This window comes from Pithys albifrons, chromosome 17 (assembly GCF_047495875.1).
Source record: "Pithys albifrons albifrons isolate INPA30051 chromosome 17, PitAlb_v1, whole genome shotgun sequence".
NCBI classification, from domain to species: domain Eukaryota; kingdom Metazoa; phylum Chordata; class Aves; order Passeriformes; family Thamnophilidae; genus Pithys; species Pithys albifrons.
In genome coordinates this window covers 4,020,049-4,043,775 of record NC_092474.1, presented here as the reverse complement: position 1 = coordinate 4,043,775, position 23,727 = coordinate 4,020,049, and the positions used below count along the sequence as shown (strand labels likewise).

Here is a 23,727-nt window from a genome sequence, read left to right as displayed (position 1 = left end):
TCAAAAGTCAACTGGGCTATTTCAAAAAGCACTCTGCTGGATTTTATACTTTGAAAGAAGCTATGGCCTCTCTCAGATATGTACTCAGATCTCCTGATATCTCCACTGCTGAAACAGCACAAAATCAACAATGTGGAACGTTCAGCTACAGCTCTTCTGCTCTGGGGCTCAGGAACCTTTGGGACCACGGCAGAGTGTCCCAGTCTGCAAAGCTCTCGGTATTTGATAGAGAAAATCTGTTTCTCTGAAATCCCTCTTTAAAGCAGGGCTGAGTACTAAACATGAAAGGGTAGGGAAAAAAATCAGCCCAGACTTATATATTCATATTCTATATTTACACTGAATCTGTCCAACCACAGAAGCTCCCCATGCTGTGTTTCTTCACCCAACACACATGACCTGACCAAAGGGGTATTTTATATATCACATAAAAGCAACAGTTTGCAAATCACAGGTGTGCTACAGCAGCTTTTAAACTCACAGGAAGAAGATGGTTGATCCAATATAAAGGGAAAGTTTAAAGCCTAAATTCAGTTTGAAGATGTGCCATAATGACTGCTGTAAATGCAAAAATCGGATATTCTGGCAAACTAGAAATCATGCTGAAATATTACAGGAGCTAAACATACTGCTCAACACCATTAACCCAGTACCATGGGCATCTGTAAGAAGATTTGAGGCTTCAGAGCCCCAGTTGGCTCAAATGCTAAAGAGAAGTAGCAGTTTTGCTTCTACCAAGACTTCTTTTATTTGCACTGTGCCCACTTAATGGAGCATGAATTTTAATTTAGTCTGACACTTGGATGTATTTTTAGATTTGATTTTTGCATTTTTTTGTGCATAGCACAATTTCCAAGCTAGGAGGTGTGTTAGAGGGTGCTAAACCATGCACATTAAGAATCACTTTTTCCTGTAAACTGTCACAGCACGTGCACAGAAGTTCATGCATAGGAAGATGTCATTAGCATGGAAAACTGGTCTCCCTGTGGATGCAAAGACAACTTCAAATAAAAGGTCTGCCAGTTCTTTAATCTTTATTGATATAAGTATTTGCCAAAAGGTATATATTTTAATGGTAAGATTTTCAAGGTTACTTCTGTCTGTCTGCTGCACACACATCTGAGGCACATAAATCTTTGAGCATTAGAGAGTATTTGGACAATACAAGACGCATTATGAAGTCCTCTAGAAATGATTGAAGTACTCTTTGATCATAAATATACAGCAGCAACAGTGGCAGCCAGGGGCTTGCTTGGAAAGTAGCAAGGAGATGTGGGAAACAGACTTTTGGAGAACTAATAGACTATTTTCTGCATTTTCTTGGTTCCTGTACAGCTTCAGAGGCAAGGGAAGATGGACACATGGGATGAGAAGGACTATTAAATGCTGCTATAGTTTACAAACCTACCTGGTCCTCTTTTCCATGTCATTTATTTTAAAGTAAATAATGACTTAGTGAGTGATGAATAAATACAATGAAGCGATAGATGCATATTAAGCCAAAGTTAAATTTAACACCAAATATTACCATTCACTACAGAAAGATTAGAAGCAGTGCAAAGCATCTGATGAAAGCTGCTCATAACATTTTTCTCATCAACACACGCTCCCAGGAGGATGCTCCAGTGGCACAGCTCTGCACTACTGGATAGACACATATTTAATTATTCATTTTTTTCAGCAGAGGTCAAGCAGAACATGCTACAGACACCTGCTGGCAGTAGGTGTGGTGGCACACACAGAGCAACAGATGGCTCCTGACCCCAGGAATCTGCAGGGTGGCTCCAAAAGCACAGAGCAGGACTGTACACAGGCATTTAGGGAAACACAGGGATCACACAAGGCAGGGGGAGAGCCACAGGTCTGCACAGCCTCATAAACTACATAAGCTGTTGGTGAGCTTGCAGAGCTTTTAAGGTGAGGCTTTAAGGAGAATAAGGATATGACTGAGCAATATTCCTGGGAATTCATTTAAAATATGAAGAATAACAGAAAACAAACAAAAACACTCCCAGATTCTAAATATCTAGGTGGCCACAATGAGATGGCCTCATTAGCCAAATAAAATTAGCAATTGTTATCCCAAAGTACACAGGGGAAACACAGGTGTGGGAGTATCTTTTAAAACTGATTTAGCTCCTACCATTGAGTCGTTTGAAACTTCAGGTCCTTTAAATACCATCACACTGAATAATCTCCAGGGCTTAAAAACAGTTACTGAAGATGGAATTACAACAGCAAAAATTTCTGTTCAGGTGTGTTGGGTCTGCTGTTTTGTTTTTAACTCTCCACTTTAGTGCACTATTTAGAATAAGCCCATGATTTCAACTTTTTTACTGTTCAAAATTTCAACTAGATGCAAGACAGATCCTCTGCTCACGACTCAGAGACACTTTCAAATGCAACACATGGCGATACATTTTTCTGACTACTGGAGACTTCCTCGGGTCCCCTGCTGTATATGAAGTGCTCTCTTAGCTATCAAAACAATCAGCTTTACATCATGACAGTGTTAAAACAAAATACACTGGACAAACATGTGTTCGTGGTAAAGTTTTGTGATTTCTTTTTCTTAGAGTAATAAACCCTTGGGAAACCTGAGGTGAAAAGCACTTCAAATGCCATATTGTTGTGCAATTAATAATCTAGATTTCATTGCAATATGGTAAGGATTAGATAAATGATCCCCAATGTCTGATTTACCCAAAGGTATGGACATTAAATATCCTTTAATTTCAGATTGTGAAAGTCAACCCCAGGATTCGTATCTTGCCTTTCCATTCCTGAGCTCGGTCCCCTTGACTGAGCTCCTTCCAAGCCCCAGCAAGCCCTGAGGTTGGGGAGCACTTTCGTGGGGCCAGGGTGGATTAGGGTTTGTACAATACACCCTGAGCAGTGCTTTATACAGGAGGCAACACACAAAGCTACGAAGCTCCCACTGGGAAATCTGTAACATGAACAAGGCTGGGAAATCTAAGCCAATCAGCTAATTAGAAACTCCAGAATAAATTTGCCATAGGATTATTTTATTGAGACCGTGGCATGGCCCTCTCCATAGACTCTCCATCCTCTTCTTATAACACTATGCATATGTTGGCCTTTGCACATTCCTAATTTCCAGGCACTCAAGTAGATGACAAGTAATGAATATAGCTAGTATTACTGTTTTATATGTTATAGTGGTGGCAAAAGCTGAGCACTAGTGATTAAATGTAGGAAGTTAAAAGGTGCTGTCAACAGCTTCTTTCTCTCTAAAGGTTTTATTCCTTCACCATTCTTCTCTTGTTGCTTTAAGTAGAAAAAATGCTGTGGTAGTGATTTCTTTATTAGAAATGTCAGTAGGGTCTGCCAAACTTTAATCAGCTCACTCTGCTGTTGGACCAGACTGGCACAAACTTCCTGTATGAAATAAATGCCTACCTTATTGAGCTTGCTATTAAAATACTGCAAATACCACCAATACCTTGAATGCAGCATTATCTACCTATCAGTTTGAATCTAAAATATGTTAATCCCCAGAGATGGAGAACCACTGCTGTCAAAGACTTCAGCCAGTGCCTGGGACTTTCACAATTCAAACTCTCTTCTTGCTCAAGTTTTAAGTAACTATGGGCAAGGTTTCTTTTTTTTTCCCCCTCCTATGTTCGCACATTCAAAGGTCCTGTGTCCACTAATTCCAACCCAGCTGGAGGTAACCTGCCAAGCTGCCACCTCTGGGAATAGCTGAGGAAGCTGTCACTTCACAACTTTGAAGTTGACTGATCTGCCTTCTTACTGTGATCCCAGAAGTATTAACTCCTCAGTGAGAAAGTCTGCCACAATAGTCTGGCCGAAGACTTGACAGATTTATCTCCTATTGCTCACTCTGGAACCAGATAAGAACAGGGAGAAAACTTTCTTCTCTTTGTTCTGAATCACCACTGCTAAACAGTAGTGAAAGGAGGAATGAAGAAAGTATGGAAAAAGGGAGAAAGATTTCAATTCCATTTGGTCAAGGTTGTTAACGAAACTAAAAATAGATGTGCCTGACTGGGGATACTGGACTGAACATTTCATTCTCCCTCTCCCCAGCCCTCCCCACCCAAGACAGTATCCAAGCATTTTTGAAAATCAGATCTGAGTTCAGTTTTTAATTTGAAAAAATCAGATCTGATGCAACCGAAACAACATACTAGGCAATGGATGTGCAATGACTTACTCTAGTTAAAGATCCTCACCAGTATCTCCTGACATGAAGTCCTCATAGCCATGATTCCATACCTTGCCTTTCATATTTCTTTTCTCATTTTGTCCCCATCTTAGTGTGAAATGTGCTCCTAAATTCATGATTAATTTTAAACAAAGTATCATTGCTGAATTTCAAGGAAGTGTTCAAATCCTACTGATGCCAGTCAGATCTTAGATTAAATGGAACTACTCCAGGGACTCAGGAGCTCGGGAAGGGATATAATGTGTGCCCTAGGTCAGCCTTCCACAGGTAGGTTGCCAAGGTGTGACCATATCAGTACAGTAATTATGCAAAGTCCACACTTCTAAATCTTCCTGTAGAGCAAAATGAGAGCTCTCTTCTTGGCTAATCACACCAGTCTGTGATGCTCTGTGAAGAGCATTCACTGCTCTTTTTTCAGCTCCCCACAGTTTTATCTATTGCCTACAAGATGGATATTGGTTACACTGACTGAGCTCCCACCTCTGGTGGTGTAGCAAGAGTAATCAAGAGGGGACTAAGTATGTGCATACTAATTAATGCAACTAAACAAATGGTGCCAGCACTAACTGAAGTGAAATGTTTTTCCATCCAAAGATCCATAAAATTTTTCAAAGAAGAACAAAAGCCTCAAACAGCTTGTGGGGCTTTCAGAGAGAAATAAGTTGAGAATTTCATATAAACGCCACTGTTTGAGACTGGGTTCTTTGAGGTCAAGCTGAAGGAAGGAAATGCCATCTTTCAGCCTTGGTAGATTCTTCCAGCTACTCATTTCCTGCAAGACACTAAGAAGGAATCATGACAGATGACTCCTCTGCACTATCCGTTTGCCCCAGTTTTACAGCAGAGATCAGGAAATTTATTGGATTTTGCCTGAAAAAGAGACAGCATGTAATAACCCTTGTCTAGGAAGGATAAATAACATGCTGAGTGGAGGTAGAAAGGCCCCTTATCTGCTAATTGTAAGGAAAACTGTAAAATCAATATGAATATAACAAACCAGTCAAAGCAAGTTTCAAATTTCTATTCAGGGGAGAGCAATGAAACAATGCCTGTTTCCAAGAAAGAGGCCACTCCTGTCATTTTCCATGTTGACAACGCACTGCTGGTTCCTCCTCTCCCACATTTTCATTGTGTGGCTGTTTAATTTGGGCAATGCTGACTTTTCTCTGTTGTTTGCAGTGGGACCAGCTAAAGCATCTCATGGAACTCTGCTGTGTGGATTCCTGGATCCCTGGTATGCACCAGAGCACTGGGGACTTCTTTGTCCTTAGGTTTTACAGAGATCTACTCCTTGTTGCAGGCAGCCAGTGTGAGGGCACAGTGGGGCAAGAAGAAATAAAAAAGAAGCATCTTGATTCTTATAAAATCATACCCTCTTTGTTCCAAGCAACAAATGCAGTAGCATCTCCACTGCTTCCTCCTCTTTCACTCTCTCTCTCTCCACAAAGACCCTGAAACTTCACCACAACAGGATAAATGTGTTGCCAAACTCCTCAAATTCAAAAGCACTGCTTGAGGTGCGTGTAGTAATTTTTCACAGCAGAGAAACAGTTTAGTTCCTTCCATGCAACTCTGCTCACCCCGAGGCAAAGGAACTGCTGGTGGTGGCCCCCAGAAAAGAGATGGTCCAGGAGCAAATTTATTGCCCAAAGGACAGGTAGCATCACGTTAAATCACAACATGCTTTTCATACCCTGTTACAACGTGACTTTTGTATGGCTCATTCAGTGCTAAGCTCTCTAAGCCAGCCAGGGAAGAAGAAAACATGAAGAATGTACCATCAGAGCCTTTAAAGAGCTTCCAAGGCATACAGGAACGTGACCACGAGTGCCCACATCAGCAGCACATTTCCAATTAAGGCCTTGCAAAAGCTCCTGCAATTCTGGACAGGCAGAAAATGAGCACAAAGCTCCCACTGAGAATATGTACACAGAATTAATTCATTAAATGTTGTTCCTCTGACCAAAAAATGTTCAAATGTTTTAATCTCATGCATCTAATATAGTTAATTACCTGACAAGGAATTTAGATACTGCCCCAAGAGAAGAGGAAATAGAATGTTCTAAATAAAACATGACTATAAATGGGCTGGAAATCACAACTTTCCTTACATATAAAAGATGTTTCCTTCACTAGGATTTATCTAAGCAAAGTGGAAAATTGTATAAATTCTAAATTAAGCACCAGAGGCTATTCACACTGTCCTTTAAATAAAATTAAACACCCACTAAGAGCTTTGGCAAACAAATTAATGTTACAAGTGAACAGGGCAAAGCATTTTTTAAGAGCTGTGTCTGAGTTACACAGAAGGAAGGGGTCTGTTTGGGTTTTGGGAGAAGGGGGACAACTTTTTCCTATTATGAAATCAGAAGAAAAAAAATTGAACTAGTGGGTTTTTTTCCTGGAGTTTTTTAACTGTACATTCCATTTGAATCTGCTCCACATGCACCAGTATATAACATTTAAATCAAGTTTAGGAAAAATTGGCCATATGATTAAAGCCATGCAAGGAGCAGGGCACATCCAGGTTTTCAGGTGTGTGCTGGAGGCAGTTTCCATTTTCAAGTCAGGCTAATCCCAAAAATCAAAGCAACTGCAGTACCATTGATCCAAAGAGTTTACATGTGCCATTAATACAGTCACAGTGATGATTCAGTAAAGAAAACACTGAAACTATTCTGTTTCTTCAATCATTCTGGAATGTAAAGCTGACCAGAGATAAACAATACCACTAATTATTCTTTTTGAAATGGAAAACTCCTGCATGCACAATAGTCTTCTAAATTAAACATCCTAATTCCTATTAACTAAGAGGTGGCATGAAATAATTCATTTGACCCAGATGTTGTTATAGAATTAATCACGTCTAATTTCTATTAAAGGGACTTAATTCAAGATAAATATGCTACAAAAGTAAGAAGCAATTAAAAAGGTAGGTGTAATTTTTCAGCCTCTGAGAAACACAGAGTTACTGTCCAAAGTGCTGCTTGCAAAACTTGGCCCTTAACATTGAATATTACTTGATGCCAGTCCATCACAGGGTCAAAGAAACAGAGAATAGAATCCATGACAGGTAAAAATGCTTGTTACTAAATTATTCCTCCAAATGAAGAAACTCAGGGAATCATTTAGTGGTTTGACTTTAGGGAACAAAAATACCAGGCAAGGCAAACCTGTACATTGGTTGAATTTCCCGCACAGAACGCTACGAGGAAACCGCTGCACTGGCTGCTGAGACACACTCAGAGTTATCCAAAACATCTGTATTCTTGGTAGTGGCAGCACCTATAGCATGAAATGCCCTCTCATTTCAAGATTTCATAAAACAAAATTCAACAGCCATAACTTTTTAAAAATTCTTATTTCATTATGTTGCAAGCCAATCTTTCATTTATTTGCCCGAATTAAGATTGCCTTTATTTAAACACTCTCTGCAGACAACAAGCACTAACCATTTTTGTTAGGGGATGTTTTCCCTTTGTTTCAGACATTTCCCATCTGTTCAGCTGTTTATTGACAGAGGAAACCAATTTCAAGGCAGACAGCGATACTGAACTCAATATATTTTTGCATTTCACGTGTGTTTTTTCCTTTGTGTCTTCCCTAAATTATGTATTTGTTCAGACACAGTGTAGAGGTCAGGGGCTCTGTTTTTTTGAATAATACTCAAAAAGTACTCTAAAATAGAAATCTTGTTATGGTTATACCTTTGGCAAAACTCCATCACAATAAGATTGAAGCTCATAATCCTTGTTCAAGTAAACTCACAATCAGAGCCAAAGAGCACAAGACAACAATCTCTGAGACTTCATTCTTAACTGCCTCCTGTGTTTGTTCAATAAATAAGGACTGTGAGCAAGGGAGCAGCCACACCAATAACAGGAGAATTTGTCTGCACAAACCTCTCAACCTCCTGCTCTTTTTTAACTTTTCAGTCTATTAAATCTATAGACATATTTGGTTTTGTTTTTAGAACATATAGCAACAGACCCATGTATGTAAAATACTTAAATAAACGAGTATGGTCCACTATCAGCTATGGGGTCTCAATAAACTTTCTCCATCATAAGCACCAAGAACAGCAAGATGGTTCTGTTCCCTTTTTTAAACTGTTTTCCCCCTGGAAATAATCATACAGAGGCAAATTGTCAGTGGATTTACCTGTCAGTCCCACCCTGACAGTGTTGTTGAATGTCAGCAACAGATTATTTCTATATTCACCCAAGACAAAAAGTTGCAAAATTCATTCTTTCCTGCTGTTTATTTTACCTTTAACCAGTAATGGGATTCCCCCACCCAGTAAGACTATCAGCAATGCTTTTCAGTTCTCCAGATGACTAAAGGATAGCACTGAACCAAATTTACCAGCTATCAGCCAACACAGGTTTGCTATTTCATTTGGGTGAATATTTTTCATGTAGTTTTCTCACTCACTCTTCCCTTCCTAAGGCAAGTGTTTGGGAAAGCTTATTTTATAGGCTTCTCTGCCAGGCAGACATCTTAATCATATGGAATGTCTCCATTGCTGCTGGATCTTCTTTTATTTAGTTTTTATGATACTCCAAAGGAATTTGAATGTCAGCTTGTAAGACATGAACTCCTCCTTGCCAGGATGGGTATTAAACTTCCTGGCTTATACACTCTGGTAGAAATTTGACAAAAGCACAGACAATACACATCAAATTCTATTCTACTAACCCATTAAAGATACTACAGGAAACCTAATTTTAATCTCATATTCAAAATATTTTGCAAAATATTTGTGCAAAGTGCCTAAACATTCAACTTGGCATGTTGATATACTCACAGCATTTTAACCAGAACAACTTTTGATCTCTGCCTTTCAGCCTAAAATTGAAAATGTTTTACGTTCCCACCCCTTTTTGCATGCTTAGTCTCCATGGAGACTACTGGACCATCACTTCTTTTCTGTTTTTTTTTTTTTTAATTAATACCATGGCCATATGTCACTTGAGTGCAAATGCAGTGAAATTTTCAAGGGCTTTCCACTCCATTTCAGTAGGATTATAGGTCAGTGAACCTTGAACAGGGAGAGCTAAATACAGTGCCTCCTGATAGACTATAAAAGCAAAGTTAACTCACCTAAGGAAAAAATACAGTGAAAACCAATACTTAAGTGCAGGACTATCAGGCTTGCCACAGAATGATGTCCACTATATCTCTATATTTGTTTTTTATAAGCCTTCTATCCAAGGTTTTCAAAAGCTTTTACAGACACTAAGCATGTAATGCTTAATGTTATTACCTCAGTCTGAGGATCTGGACAGTATTATTGCCCCCACTCTACGTGAAAAAACTAAACTATGAATTTATGGTCACTTGTCTAAGGTCACACCAAACGTGCTGCTGCTGGCAGGGCCAGAGCCACAGAGTCCTTGTGTTCTCCTTTCATTATCTTATACTCTTCTCCTTCTTGCCTTCATGTAAAAAACAATATAAGAAATCATGAAAGAGTAAAAGCGAACAGTCTTGGCTCAGTATCTTTTGTGAAATGAACCAAGAAAAGTCAGGAATTAAAAATCACATTCTTCTATCAGGGAAAAGACCCCAGCACCAAAATGTGCTCCTCCTCTCTGCCCTTGGTAACATTAATTGGAGGTTGTACTCTCAAGTGCTTGCAGGGAAGTGCAGAGGGAAAACTATTGACTTTGTGATTCTGAAGGGGGTGAGGGGAGAGTGCTTTGCTTTGTGCACTGGATGTGAATCAGCCAAGGATCTATACAGGAGCAGCAATGGGGCTGATCAATCTTTATTCCTACACAATCAAGCAAAGCTGCATCTTCAAGTCCCTTTACTGACAGCTCATAAAACGATGGTATTGATCACGACACCCAAATTTGTGGTTTTGACAATAAAAGCAATTTGTTTAAGGAGGGAAATAGCCATATGAGGTGAATGCAAGTGGTTTATTAACTTTAAAAAATAATTCTTCTGAGCAATAACACAAAAGGTTAGACAGTACTTTTTAACCTTGAAGATTCTGGCTTCCATTTTCCCTAAGACACTTTCCTCTTGAGGAAATTTGTATTTTAGATTTTGGAGTCCAACAGAGGTAGCAGGGTGTGTCTCCATGCCACAGCTAATGTTTGTGTGCTCTTCAAAGTGAACAGTGTTAGGTTCATCTCAGTTCAGGTGGAACTGTGGGCTTGACACAAAATCAACCTCTGGAGGGCTCTCGCTGCCTTACCTAATCATTCCCCATGCTGTAAGGCACAATCCAGTACAGCTGTAAGACCCAACCTGCATTTAACCAACCCCACACCCCTCAAAACTCCAGACACATCACCTGCTCTGAGACACCTGTACTCATATCCCCCTCAGAAACTGAGGGAGGAGCAAACATTCCCTGGTTGAAGGTGTAAGCAAGAAACTTCCTCACCTCAGAGGAGGAGATGCTGGTTATTACCACTGCTTGTGGTAACCCCATACAACTCCTCCACCCTGGAATTCTCCATCCAGGGGTCTCTGGAGTGCCTTGGCCCATTTCCACTAAGACTGTGTCTGTCAAAGCAAAGTACAATTAAAACAGGCCGTGTTTTACCAGCTCTCAGTGCTGAGTGTGCTACGAGGGAATGGGTAAGTCTAATTAATGGAAAAATGAAGAGAGGATAAAAAGGGCAGCTACAGAGAGTAGTAAAGGTGTTATTCAGCTCGGGATGCAGATGTAGCTCCTTGCTAAGGGGTCAGGTAGATGGAGTCCTTGGAACTGGGAGCATTAGACTACAGCACTTAAGCCCTCATGTAGTGGAGAACATAACCCACCACACTAACCTGTCCTGGCACTGAACAGGGGAGATGAGAGCAATGGAAGTGCTCCCCTGCATTCTAGTGAAGGGAACTTTTATAGCTGGCTCACAGATCCATGGTTTTTAGCCTTTTTTCCAGTTCCACATCCTGCAATCCAGTATGTCAGCTCCTGGCATCACAGGTCCCAGCTCAGACACAGCTCATTTTGCAGTTGGATGTGTTTGCATGATCCACCACACAAGGTGGATCTCCAGACCCCGTTCAACACACCACAGCAGCTCCAAGGGCACGTCCCTCCATGAGCTCCCATGGGTGCTTCTCTGACTGTTCATCTGCCCAGTTCCTTGTCTCCAACTTCCCCAGCTGTGTTTGGGAAAGGTTATGTGACACAGGATTCCCTAGGACTATTTGCCTTCAAGCAGAGCCCACCTGGCTCAGGAAGGGATCCTGGGGATAAAAACTCTGGAAGATTTGGGAGCACTTAAATAACAACACAAATGTACTGACTGTTATTCTGATCACAGGCTACATTCACCCTCATACAAAAGTTACACCAGAGATTCCACCCAAGAGCCCAGCTTTACTTTTCTGGCTTCACACCACCAACATCTGGGTTAGGCTGGTAGAATTTTTCAGGCTGACAGTTCCTCCTTCCTCTTTTCAGCAGAACCTTTCCTGAACTCCAAATCCAGCCTACCTTATTTTTGACAAAGCACCCTTTCAACATTACAACACACTTGATTGTTATGCACCAAAGCCAGGGCTGCACTACAGAGGCAACATTTTCTGGCAATTACTTAAGCATGAAAAAGAAGCACCTCCAGGAGGATGAAGCAAAACCAGCTTCCTCTAGAGCTCTGTCTCATGGATGATTGACTCTCATGTCCACGAAACTACAAGCTCTTATTTATGACTTTTCCATAATTGGCTATTGATAAGAATTCACCTGCCTAGAGAGTCTCTATTATGTTTTTCCTCTGCTGCTTGTGCATTTTCCTGAAACATGTAAGAAACAACTATCTTTGAGTCAGCTATGCTGCTGTCAAATTTAAAACACACATGCACAGGCAGCATGGTAGAATAAAGCTCATTTTCTCAGAAAAGCTGGTTAAAATTCCCCTTTTTCTCCAAAGGAAAAAACCCACAGTGAAATTCAGGAAAAATTAACCTAACTACACTTACTTGCTTTATTTCCTTCATTAAAAATGACAAATGTATTCTTGAGTTACCACATGGATAGCAGTGCTGGCTGCATTTATGGCATAAATAAGCAGAAGTTCTTTACTTTGAAATAAGACATCATACACCTATTATTAGCAATAGATCTACATAACACACTAAGGGACTTGAATATATATGCTTGCTTGTTGACATCTTTCTAAAATAGGAGGAATATTATAATGTTAAAAATAGAAAGCATGAATACAGTTGATGTATAAACAAAAAAGAAAGAATATCCATAGAGTGCAGGAACAGTATGTAAATTCAGACCTAATGGAGCTACAGAAAAAAAATCTCGTATTTTAGGAGAAAAAAAACCTTGAAAAATTGACTTAACACCTTTATGCACATTGCCTGAGATGTGGCTCACACAGCACAGATTTCAGGTGAATTTAACCTACAATACATTGAAATTGCAATTGCCTAATAACGCATACATGTATGTAACTTAATTTGAATTATTAGTCATGGAAGTAATTATTAAAGCTGTACTAATTTCTTTCCTATTTCTACCCAGGCCTTTGGGGGGAAAGAAAGCAGCAAAAGCTGTGTGCACTTCTTTGCAATTGCATCACATTTTTTCCTTGAAAGCTTCTGGAGTTTTCCAAATCCTCACATCTCGAGGCTCAAGTTTTGTTGAAGACTGAGGGGATTCAAGCTGCTTATGGCCAATGCCTTCACATCTCCATAATACCTCTCAGGGCAGCCCCTTGCAATGCCACTTGCTTCCACTGTAACAAAAAGGATATAAATTCTTGCATACCTACAATAATGTTAAATCCTTCCCAAGTACTATCCATAGAAAATCAAAAGCATTAAATTGTTGCCTTATTTCTTCTTGCTTGTGGGGGGTCTATGCTACATGAAAGGCCTCCCTATGTATTTCTTTCCTTCAGTCACACCTTTTTCTAAAGTAACAGCACCTTTTAACAGAGCACATGACTCTGTTAACTTGAATGTCTTAGTTTGTGACAATTAAGGAAGAGATAATTCAGCAGAATAAACTGACATGCCAGACTGTTTGAAGTGTCCTTTAATCTTCTGGATGATTTTAAAAGTTCAGCTAGTTATTCCATTTAGAGATCAGACCAAAGCAACTCCCTCCTCCCCCTCCTCTTTTTCTTGTAAAATAACTGTGACAGCCTGCAGAAATATTGTCTATCTTGGTTGCAGCCAGTGCCCTGAAGGTGTAAAGCTATAGATGAGTTCAATACAGCTTGTTTCACTGCTAATTTCAGAGGGCATGTAGAGCTTCTTGTTCCCCTGGCTTAACAGACAAATTGACTTTCTAATTTTAGAACAAGGAGACTTCTGCACATGCACAGACCGAAAATGCTACTTTTCTGGTGGATTTAAATACAGATTTTTTTTTTTTTTTTTTTTTTTTTGCTTCTGAAGACCCACAGAATCTGAGGGACCTGGGACTCGCCACGAAAAAATGGTGACTAGGAATGTTGCCCCACAGCCAGATGTTCACACAACAGTCCTGCTAATGCTTGTTCCTTGGGAGACTGTTTAAAATAGCTCTGGCTAAGCTTCCCTTCGGCACACCAAGCTGGAGCTGGTGACTGCCCTGATTTCAGAGGGCACCAGGCAGGTCCTACAGCCCATGTGCTCTCAGTGGGAGGTTGGTGCCTCCCAGCCTGGCCACGAGGTGCCTGCCCTGCTGTGGGGCTGATCCTGCCACCCATCCCACCACCTTTAACTCTCTGCTGGGCTGTCTGGAGCAGCTTTCCCTCCCTGCCCACCACCCTGCTGCCCAGCTGTCCTCCTTGGCAGTGCCCTGGCATTCTGTGTCACTGCCCTGGCATTCTGTGCCAGTGCCCTCATCCATCCCACCTGGGACTCAGCTTTGCAGAACAAGGTAAATACACAAAGAGGGCACCAAAGAAAGGCTCAAACAATTTTGCTCTGCTCACAGGTGAATGAATGGCCACATCTCCACCTCAGTTCCCAGGAATCACTTGCTTTGGCAGCTCAGCTACAAAGAAAACTCCTGAAGAGGGAGAAAGGCAAATCCTCCACGGCTCCTGTAGCTCCAGATCTGGGCAACCTGACCAAGCTACACACAATTAATAACCATTAGGAAAGTATTTCAGCTGTTGCTCCCAGAACTGTTAGCAGGGTTTCCAGACTAACCTAACTGCCAATTCAGAAAAACAAAGCATTTATTAAAGCAACATTCTAAGAAGGCTGGGGGTACAAATGAAGGACTAAATGACATCACCTCCTGTGCTTGCATTGTAAGAATCTTCATAAATATACATATAGCTTTGCCTTGTAGTCTTTATCTAAATATTTGCTTCCTCTACTCTGCCCCTAGCACAATTCTTCCTTGTCCACTTTAGAAGGCTCCATTTATTGCCTCCCTTTTTTTTATTTTTGTTATGGAAAATTAAATAGTCTTTTGAGTGAAAGGGGGACGAGAATATCACCTTTCACCCCAGCTAAGCAACAAATCTATATACACCAGACTGCTTGACAGTAAGTAATTCTCCCAAGAGTTGTTTCCACCTGTCTGATAATTGTGCATTTCACTCTAATTAAATTCTGCCATTTCTGTGTTTCTGATGGAAGCACCTGGATTAACATTAGCAGTTCATTAGGACTTTCTCAGTGTGTTTACACGTCATGATTACAACTGTAGAGTAAAATCTTTATTTGTGGTTTATCCAAGAAGCAGAAGAAACATTTCTTTTCATAAACAAGATTAATCCCCTAAACCACTGAACAAGAGATATTTTCCTAGAGAGTTACATAAGCATGATGAGAGTGCCAAAACTAGAAACCTAAAATGCTGCTTTTACAAAACAACTGCTTATTCCCACCATCTCAAAGGTTTGATCATAAGGCTGCAATTCTGAAAGTGTCATTTATCCCTGTGCACTCGAGACTGCTGAATCCTTGATCATTTGTGCTGAGAACCACTGCAAACAAGATTTATTTTCATGTCGTTTACGAGAACAAAGTCTTGATTTTGGAATAAAGAGTAATTTTTCATCAAGACGTTGGAACTCTCTTTGAGACTTTTAAGGACTAAGTCAGAGGTTTATCTCACTAAAATATGTAAAACAAATGTAGAAAACACCCAACAACCCTCCTCTCTTCCAGAGTTCTTGGTACTGAATATGCATAAAATCAAACTTGAGTTAATCTATCAGAACTTAAAAACAATTGCAATGCTGACAATATGCATGTACTGAATGTGTATGTGTATCTCTTACATAAAAGAGAGATATTGGTGAGAATATGGCAATGTAACATCTGGGGGTTTGATAGCTACCAAAATAATCAAGACCATTCAGAATCATTTGTTGCAGCATCCTCTATTCAGTAGCTGACAACCTTGCAAAAATAAAGTTACTCAGATACAAATTTTTCTGTCAGAGCTGTAGCTACTTTATAACTTTTGGGAAAACTAAGTTAAATTTTAGCCATTTACTCATATGCAATAGAGTTTAGGAGAAGAGCATTGTCTGTTCATATCAAAAGATGTTTAGAATTTGAAATAAACATTTAAAAAAAATAGAAGAACATTATGAAACTTCTTATGCTTCCCAGCAAGGACTCAAAAATTGGCAAGGGATATATAGTTTGGGTATTTAGATAAATTTTGGATTTTGTACCCAAAATGCAAAACTGCACTTTGTTTTCACTATAAAAATCTACCCTCTTTTTTCAAAATTGTAAGTCTAGGGCGGGAGGGAGACATTACTCTGAAAAACACATCACACTGAGTCTTGTCAGAGCTTGTCTGCCAAATTCTCCTCTGCCCGTAATTCTATGGAAAAAGTACCATGTGTTCATGTAAGACTCTTTCTAATGAATATGCATGAAAGATTAATTCTAAGATGTCCTAATTTCTGCAACTTTCTACATCTTCACCATTATGGATGTTGACTGATGCATAATGCATGGACAGCACATATAACACACTGTACATACATTAGATTTATTAAATCTGGGGTAATCTTATTTTTTATAGCCATCTTTTGTTCTCTTCCAAGCCTTTTGCTTTCCTTGCCTCAACTGCTTCACACAAACATCTGCAGGTGTCTGCAAGAAAATTAATTGCTTCAACAATTAACAGGAAAATGCATCTCAGAGGAAACACTTCATAATCGATCTGCTTCCAGGTACAATATTTGCCACTTAGGAATAGATTAATTGGATTGAAAATTATTCAAGCTAATTATTTTCTTTCCAGTATAAGATTAAATGGAAGAGTCTAATAAACTGAAAATGAAGTTCTACCCAGCACTTCACCTTCTGCTGAGCTCACAGGGAAATGCCATGTTGGATTCCATATAGTCCTAGTTTCTAGGATTCTGCTCATCCTGTGACCAGGGACTGCTGAAGGAGCACGTGGCTCTCTGTCTCAGTCAAGCTGGCCCATTTATCTCCACGTGGTGCCACCCTGTGCCACACAGATGTTTCTTGGTGTAACAGTTTTCATCTTCAGTAACATAAGAGGGATAAGAGCACATGTGCACTTTCCAATGCTGCCATAAACACACCCATAGAGACACTGGTGCATTATGCTACAGCTGAAATGAGAATTATATAAATATCAAAACCACATGTTTTGGGACTGGTTTTACAGTTGATTTAGAAAGGCCATGTAAGAAACAGAAGATGACAGTAATATAGTCTCACTTTTGGCAGTGTGCATTGAGTAGCTATCCTGTTCCACAGAGTCCAGCTGAAATCCATCACAAAACCAGAATGTAAGAAAGCTTCCAGTAAATAAAGCCTTCTAAAAAAAGATAGTATCTTGCCAACATTGAAGGTATTCTTCTAGTATTCTAAGGTGAGAGAAAGGCAGGCATGTGTTCCTGCAGAATGCCAGGGAAAATTCACCCCAAGAAAGGCTGGAGATAGTGGTCATCCAGTCAGCTACTTGTACATTTGAATGTCAGCTTCAGGTAATCCCTGAAACTAAGAATAACGTTAACACATTTACATAAGTGCAGGCAATCCCTCAACTACCATCCTGACTAAGACCTCAACCTCAGAGACGACTTCTTTTTATCACCCCCCTGAATGCAGAGTCAGTGGTGGACAAGCTCTGTACAAAGTGGCCACATTCCCTTGTGGACTGTGACTTCACACCATGACCAGCCTAGGCTGGTCTCACATCAGCAGAGCTGTCAGTTACTCACATTTCAAACCACACCTAATACAAACTCATATTTACACTTTCTACATGGAAAAACTCTCCAAGTTCCTGAGTAACAAACGGGAACGAAACCTGTAATGTCTCCTGTGCTTTTCCAAAGAATTGTGCAACAAACCAGTCTTCCCTTCCCAGCATCCTGATTTGCCACAGAGGATACAGCCTGAATCCCCACTCCCACACACTCTAAAATGTACTTTTGTCTAATTTCTTATGTAACATCTTTTCTGAGCATTCCTATGCTCAAATTTGGTGTCAGACTATTACACATAGAACACATGATTCATAAACTTACATAATGGGGATGGATTTCAAACAGATTCAGACTTGAACAGAGGTGTAAAGGGAAAGTGTATTGCACATTAAAACAGCTCTCTATAACCCTAATAGTTTATACTCCACATTTTGGAAGGAAAGCTTTTTGCAGACGCTGGAGTGTGTTGGTAGAGGTGGAGGCACTGCTTGCTGCTGCAGAATACCATGCAGGAGGAGAAATGAATCACATTACACACTCCCTTCATGTAACCCAAAATACCCAGTGAACACACAGACAGCCCTGCCCATGGAATCTCACACCTCAGATTCCTGTGCTGTTCCTGATTTTCATATGTGTGTATGCCAGAATCAATGATATCCAGCAAGACAAGGCATCCTGTTACCCTAAAAGCATCTGATTTCTTCTATTGGCATGGAAGCCAATAGAAACTCCTCAAAAAGAGATCTAAGACACATTACCAGTTCCAGAGAACTCTGTATAATAAAATCCTGGGAGGAGAGGTTTTTCCTGACTGAAAAAAAAAAAAAAAAAAAAAAGAAAAAAAAAAAAAAAAGAAAGCCTTTGCTGTAAGTTTCCTCTGAAGGGACTTCCTGACAGATGAGAAGCTCCCTGTTTAAATCCTGCTCTGTCACACTTCCCACATGACCCAGAGCAAGTTATTAAGGTTTGTGCAGTTACAGGGGGTCATAAACCAACACAACACTGCCTCCTGCATTGTCTCAGTGACCAGCTCAGTGCAGCTCCCTCCTGAGTCTATCTACTCCCATGGAGCTCATCCTAAGCATGGCCATGTAACCCTTCCCTGCACACACATAACCCCTAAGAGGTGACATGTAGTAGTGTCAGAACTGTCCTCCACTTTAGCCCCTGCCCTCCCTGTGCCTCTCTCAAGCCCCACTGCAGGTGGTTAAAAGCCAGAGGTGACCAAGGTGAAATAATTAGAGTGAGTCAGACATGCACCATCAGTTCATATAAACCACCCACAGGTTAATACAGCAATTCTAGCTTGTTCATGGCATTGACAAATCTGTACATTAAGAGTTGAAGCCATAAAATAACTCAAATGCCCAGTGAACTTCAGCCTTGTACTTGAAGTTGGAATTTGCTTAGGATTAGTTTTGCAATGTAGAAGGATGCCAGACATTATTACATAATTCTGTTAACCTTCTGGTCCACACTTTCTTGTGTATTGACTTAGATGTGGCAGACAAACTGAATGACTTTTTCACCCTAAACATGAGAATCCCAATGTTTCAACCACAACAGGAGTATCTTGAGCCTCAGCTGGTATTTTAAGTCATCCACTCACTTCCCAACTCTTTGAGTAATTAGTATTAATTCTTACAAGATTTCCTCCAAGGAAAAAAAATCAACAGCACCATTAGAAATATTTTCACAAGACACACTTTTGCATTTAATATCAGATTTTTAATAGACAGGAGATTACTCACTTGCTGCCTCTTTTGTAATAGGGAACAAACTGGTTTTGTCCCACTGGAATTGTTCTTTTCAGGCTCTGGGCTACTAAAGGTTTAAGAACTACAAGTGCTAAGTACCACAAACCCAGAGCAAACATAATGATGATGAATTCTGAAGGTTCTTAAGGGAAATCATCCCTCCTTAAGTTTAAAATTATATTTATTACCCTGGATAACACCAGGATTAAAAAAAAAAGACACTAAATATGCATGAGTTTATCCAGACTATTGGAAATACTCCTTTAGCTACTTAAACACAATATAGAAAGAAGAGCATCTGCTCTACAAAAGAGGTGGCAGAAACAGCCATGGAAAACCTGCACATCAGCCAAGGGGAAAGAGAAGAGAGGACAGAAGTCCCACTGCATCCCTGAATTATCTGCCTTTTCTCTGTCAGCAAACTACTTAGGCTTAGATTGTTTCCCTCAAATTTTGGAGGAGGGGCACTCAAAAATTGGGGAAAAGGGCACTCAAAAATTGGGGAAAGGGGCACTCAAAAATTGGGGAAAGGGGCACTCAAAATGGAGGGATAACCACAGAGATATAAAATGGTACAGGCACTACCAATAATCTCCTTTAATGTACTTGTCAGAGATACAAGAAGAGTCCACCTCTATGATGCCACAAGGACATCCACATGCCTTTAAACTGCTTTCCTGCACTTTTTGTTCTTAAATGACAGAGTCACAAACAGGTGAAAAAGTTGGCTAATAATGCCTTTCTCTAACAGCTGTTGGTTAATATTTCATCTCTTTCCTTTTGATATGATTGAAGATGATAACCATAAACATTTTTTCTGGTGTATTAGCATTGAGCAGAATGATTTCAAGGGAGACTCTGCATTTCTTGATAAATAAAATAGTTTTCTGTGTAAAAAGTGAAAAAAGTGGGTCAGCATGTAAAAGAATAATGCACTGAGGTTTGGTTCATACAAATTTATTTGGCTTCAACATCTCAAAGGGTTCTCTCTCAGAGGGCACATTTAAGTTTTAAAATAAGAAATAGAAGTTTGTGACTAATTGCTTTCAAAGAGGAGAATGCAAGCACGACTTCTGAGATGTTCAGTACTTTCACATCATCACAACATATAAACTCTGAGAGAAGCCTGAAGGCTTCAAATAACAAGGAAGAAGGAAAAAGAAAACCCCAAACTGTACACAGTCTGAAACTCTAAAGCTACCCAGGATAAACATGTTTATAGCTGATCATTACCCATATTTGTCAGAAGTATAAAGGGAGTTAAACTCTTATATTTCAAAAACTAATATATCTGCTTGATAGTAGATATCTTAATGTACTACATCAGCATCAATGATGCTGAGGGAATAGTAAATTTTTTTAGGCCTGAATAATTAGTCTTAGAAAGCAATTTTGAAACCACATAAAAGGTGGTTCCCTTCCCTCCTGTTCCCCCCAGGAATAAAACTATCATTAAAAAATGAACAGAAGAAATCTTTTTTGCTCAGAATTCACATAATTAATCAATTAATTGCTTGACTTACCATCAAAATACCCAAAGTTACAGCACAACCCAACCCTTTACCCACTCTGACTGTCCAGCTTTTTAAATATCAACCTTGAATATATATATATATATATGTGTGTGTACAAATTCTGCAGTCTTTTTCTTGCTTTTATTCCATCATGATAAACTAAACCTCCTGTGATTCCCACATGACATGATGCAACAAAACACACTGGAATTACTTTTACTACATCATGCATCTTTAACTCTGATTGAGTAGAAATTGAGTAAAGTCAGGTGAGCACATGGATAGCAATGAAAAAAAAATGGTGATCTAAAACATCAAACTATTTTTATGAAGCATTTTGATGAACACCAGCAAGAGGCATAATATAATTATTGTGGCTATTAGGCTGTTATTTATGTTAAATATGTTGCTCTTGTTGGCTTTAGGAGTGTTTCAGGACTACAGCACTCTTGGGAGTCTGTCAAATGTACTGGCAGATGCAACAAGTAAGAGAATGAGGCAATAACTCACTGCTGTTAAAACATGAAAACTAAATGTTAAATCACTACATTTGAAAAGGAGAAGTGCAGGGCACTAAGGATAACAGCATGAATGCAATAGAAAAAAAAATACTGTATAGGAAAATCAAAGGCAATGTTGCCATACATTTCCCTGTCCCCTGTTATTAACTAATATCAAGTTAATTCTTCTATTGTAAAAGCATTAGGAAAAGTCAGCACTGAAATACAGTGTCATGAATAAATGAGACAGGCAGGAACAAATGAAGGATGTAGCCCAGAAAAGACTGTCATTGTCTCTCACTGTGTCAATATTATCACAGACTGATTCAATCACTTGTAGTTCAAACTGAAAATAAGTTTCTCTAATAGCAGCGTCTGGTTTCAGGCAGCATAAACCAGCAACTCCTCCAGTGCTACAGAACTCAAAAGTGCACGAGGAAAAGTATCAAAACACACACTGTCTTTGCTACATTTCCAGAAATAAGCATAGGGGAAAGGAAATTGCCAAGCAAAGCTCATCCATGGTAAAATCATTTGGCCATAAGGCAGCAAATGGTCATATCCAGACATTAAGTTTCCCAAGTTTGTCTATAATTATTTTGTACTTGGTTGAACCAACAGCCTCATTCCTGCCATAAGCACAGAGAACAGCAGTGTAATGGAATAACCAACATTTATACCCAAAAATATAAACACAAAATATTTTAAGAGGATCATAACACCCATTAGTATCACATCAGAACATCTTGCTTAATGTCTCCACAGCAGCTATGGATTGAGGAAAGTACTATCAGTCATGTTTTGCAAATGAGGAAAATCCAATAAATCTTTATCTTTAGCCACCTCAACAATTTTCCAAGCCCATCCCACCTGGCATGTTTCCAGTCCAACAGCAAACACAGAGGAAGAACTGGCAGCAATTCAGACCTTCCACTTTTGGCTATTCTTCTTTTCAATCACCACTAGCACAGAGAGATGCTGCATTTCAGGTACAGTGAGAAACAGCACCATTTCAAGAAAATATTCTGGAAATGCAGAGCTCCTTAATCTCACCTTTCTATTCTATTCACCTCATTACATGAGGAATTAAGAAAAAGAAAGATCAGTCAACTTGTGAAAGTAATAAGTAAAGGATGGCTCATATTAGGATGCAGCTCCCTGATTCAATCATTATTTAAGTGTTTCCCAAGTCACATTTCTGAGCCACTGGTTCATTCCCATCACACCATGTTCTGTTTGGTTTTCTGGTCACCTGCTTGACAACAGAGGATTGGAAGATGGATGTTTCACAGAGAAGAACAGAAGTGCTGTACAGATGCTACAAGGAGTAAACCCATCTAATAATCTCATGGGTCAGGACTCAGAGTGTTACCAAATTATTATTGCTCAAGAATGAACTCAGAAGGACTGAGGAGAACTTTGTAATTACTTCACTATTAAACCAGAACACTGTCACAAGCCCACACTCAGCAAGGCACGACAGCTTCAAATCATATTTGGCAGATGGGCTTAATTAGTTATTCTCATAGAGACTCACAATATTTGCTGTTAATATTCCTTCTAAAACACCCTGCTGGCTGTGATAATATTTATATGTTAATCCTGTTACGATAAGTTTGGGTGCCAAAACCTCTGCAAATAAAATGACGGATATATTTCAAACCTCGCCAAGGAAACGCTCAGACATTCTGGTTCCATTTGTCACCTGCACAAGTGCCTCCTTAACCCGTGAAATTACACCTGTCACACTAAGTTAGCTTTATTAACACTATTTTCTGATCCGTGTCAAACTATCAGAAACACAAAGGCATCGAATCTTTAGTTCATTACCATTGCCACCTTTGCATCCGTGTGATGAGATCTCTGGGTTTTAGGAGAAATTAAAGATCTTGCAAACAGAGTTTAATTTCTAAGTGAACTATGGAGGCAAATCATTTGGTAAGACACCCCAATATTTAACTGTTATCCATTGTGCCCTTTTGGTGGCATCAAACATATCTAAATAAGTTTCCCCCAAAATACTGAACACACTCTCTTTTCCCACGTAATGCTTGAGGTGGCTTCTTAATATGAACAGCAAACCAGATACAATTACATTTAATGACAAAAACAACTTACTGAATAATACATTGCAAATATTTTGCACTCTTTTACAGTGAAGAAGTTCACAGAAAAGAGAAAACACAAAATTTCAACCAAGAACTCAGATGTAATAAGTCAAACCAGAAGTTACAGGAGAGTTACACACATACCTTAATTTCACTTGTTTTTCTTTCCAGTAAAATCTAACATGTATATTTCTAAACCCAATATATTTCTAAAATCTAGTAGGTATCTTTCTTTCCCCAAACATCAAGCAGTGCTTACACTCAGCACGTGCAAGTACACAGAATCCACAGCCACTGCATGAAAGGTGACATCATAATTTATTTTTTCTGTGTACAAGGGGTCATTTTGAAGGCTTGCCACTGAATGATGAATACTGAAGGCAAGTAAGTTGCCAAGATTCAATTCCCCCATGAGGTTGCTTTTTATTTGCCTGCTGAGGAAGAGAAAATCAGGCAAATGCACTGTATGGGCCCAACAAGATAAAGTGTGATGGGA

At 39.5% G+C, this 23,727-nt stretch overlaps 1 protein-coding gene across 1 annotated transcript in view; it reads right to left on the bottom strand.

Annotated features, from left to right (window-relative positions):
• TMEM132D (transmembrane protein 132D) overlaps positions 1-23,727 on the bottom strand; it is a 233,626-nt gene that overhangs the window by 115,033 nt on the left and 94,866 nt on the right. The window lies entirely within an intron of this gene.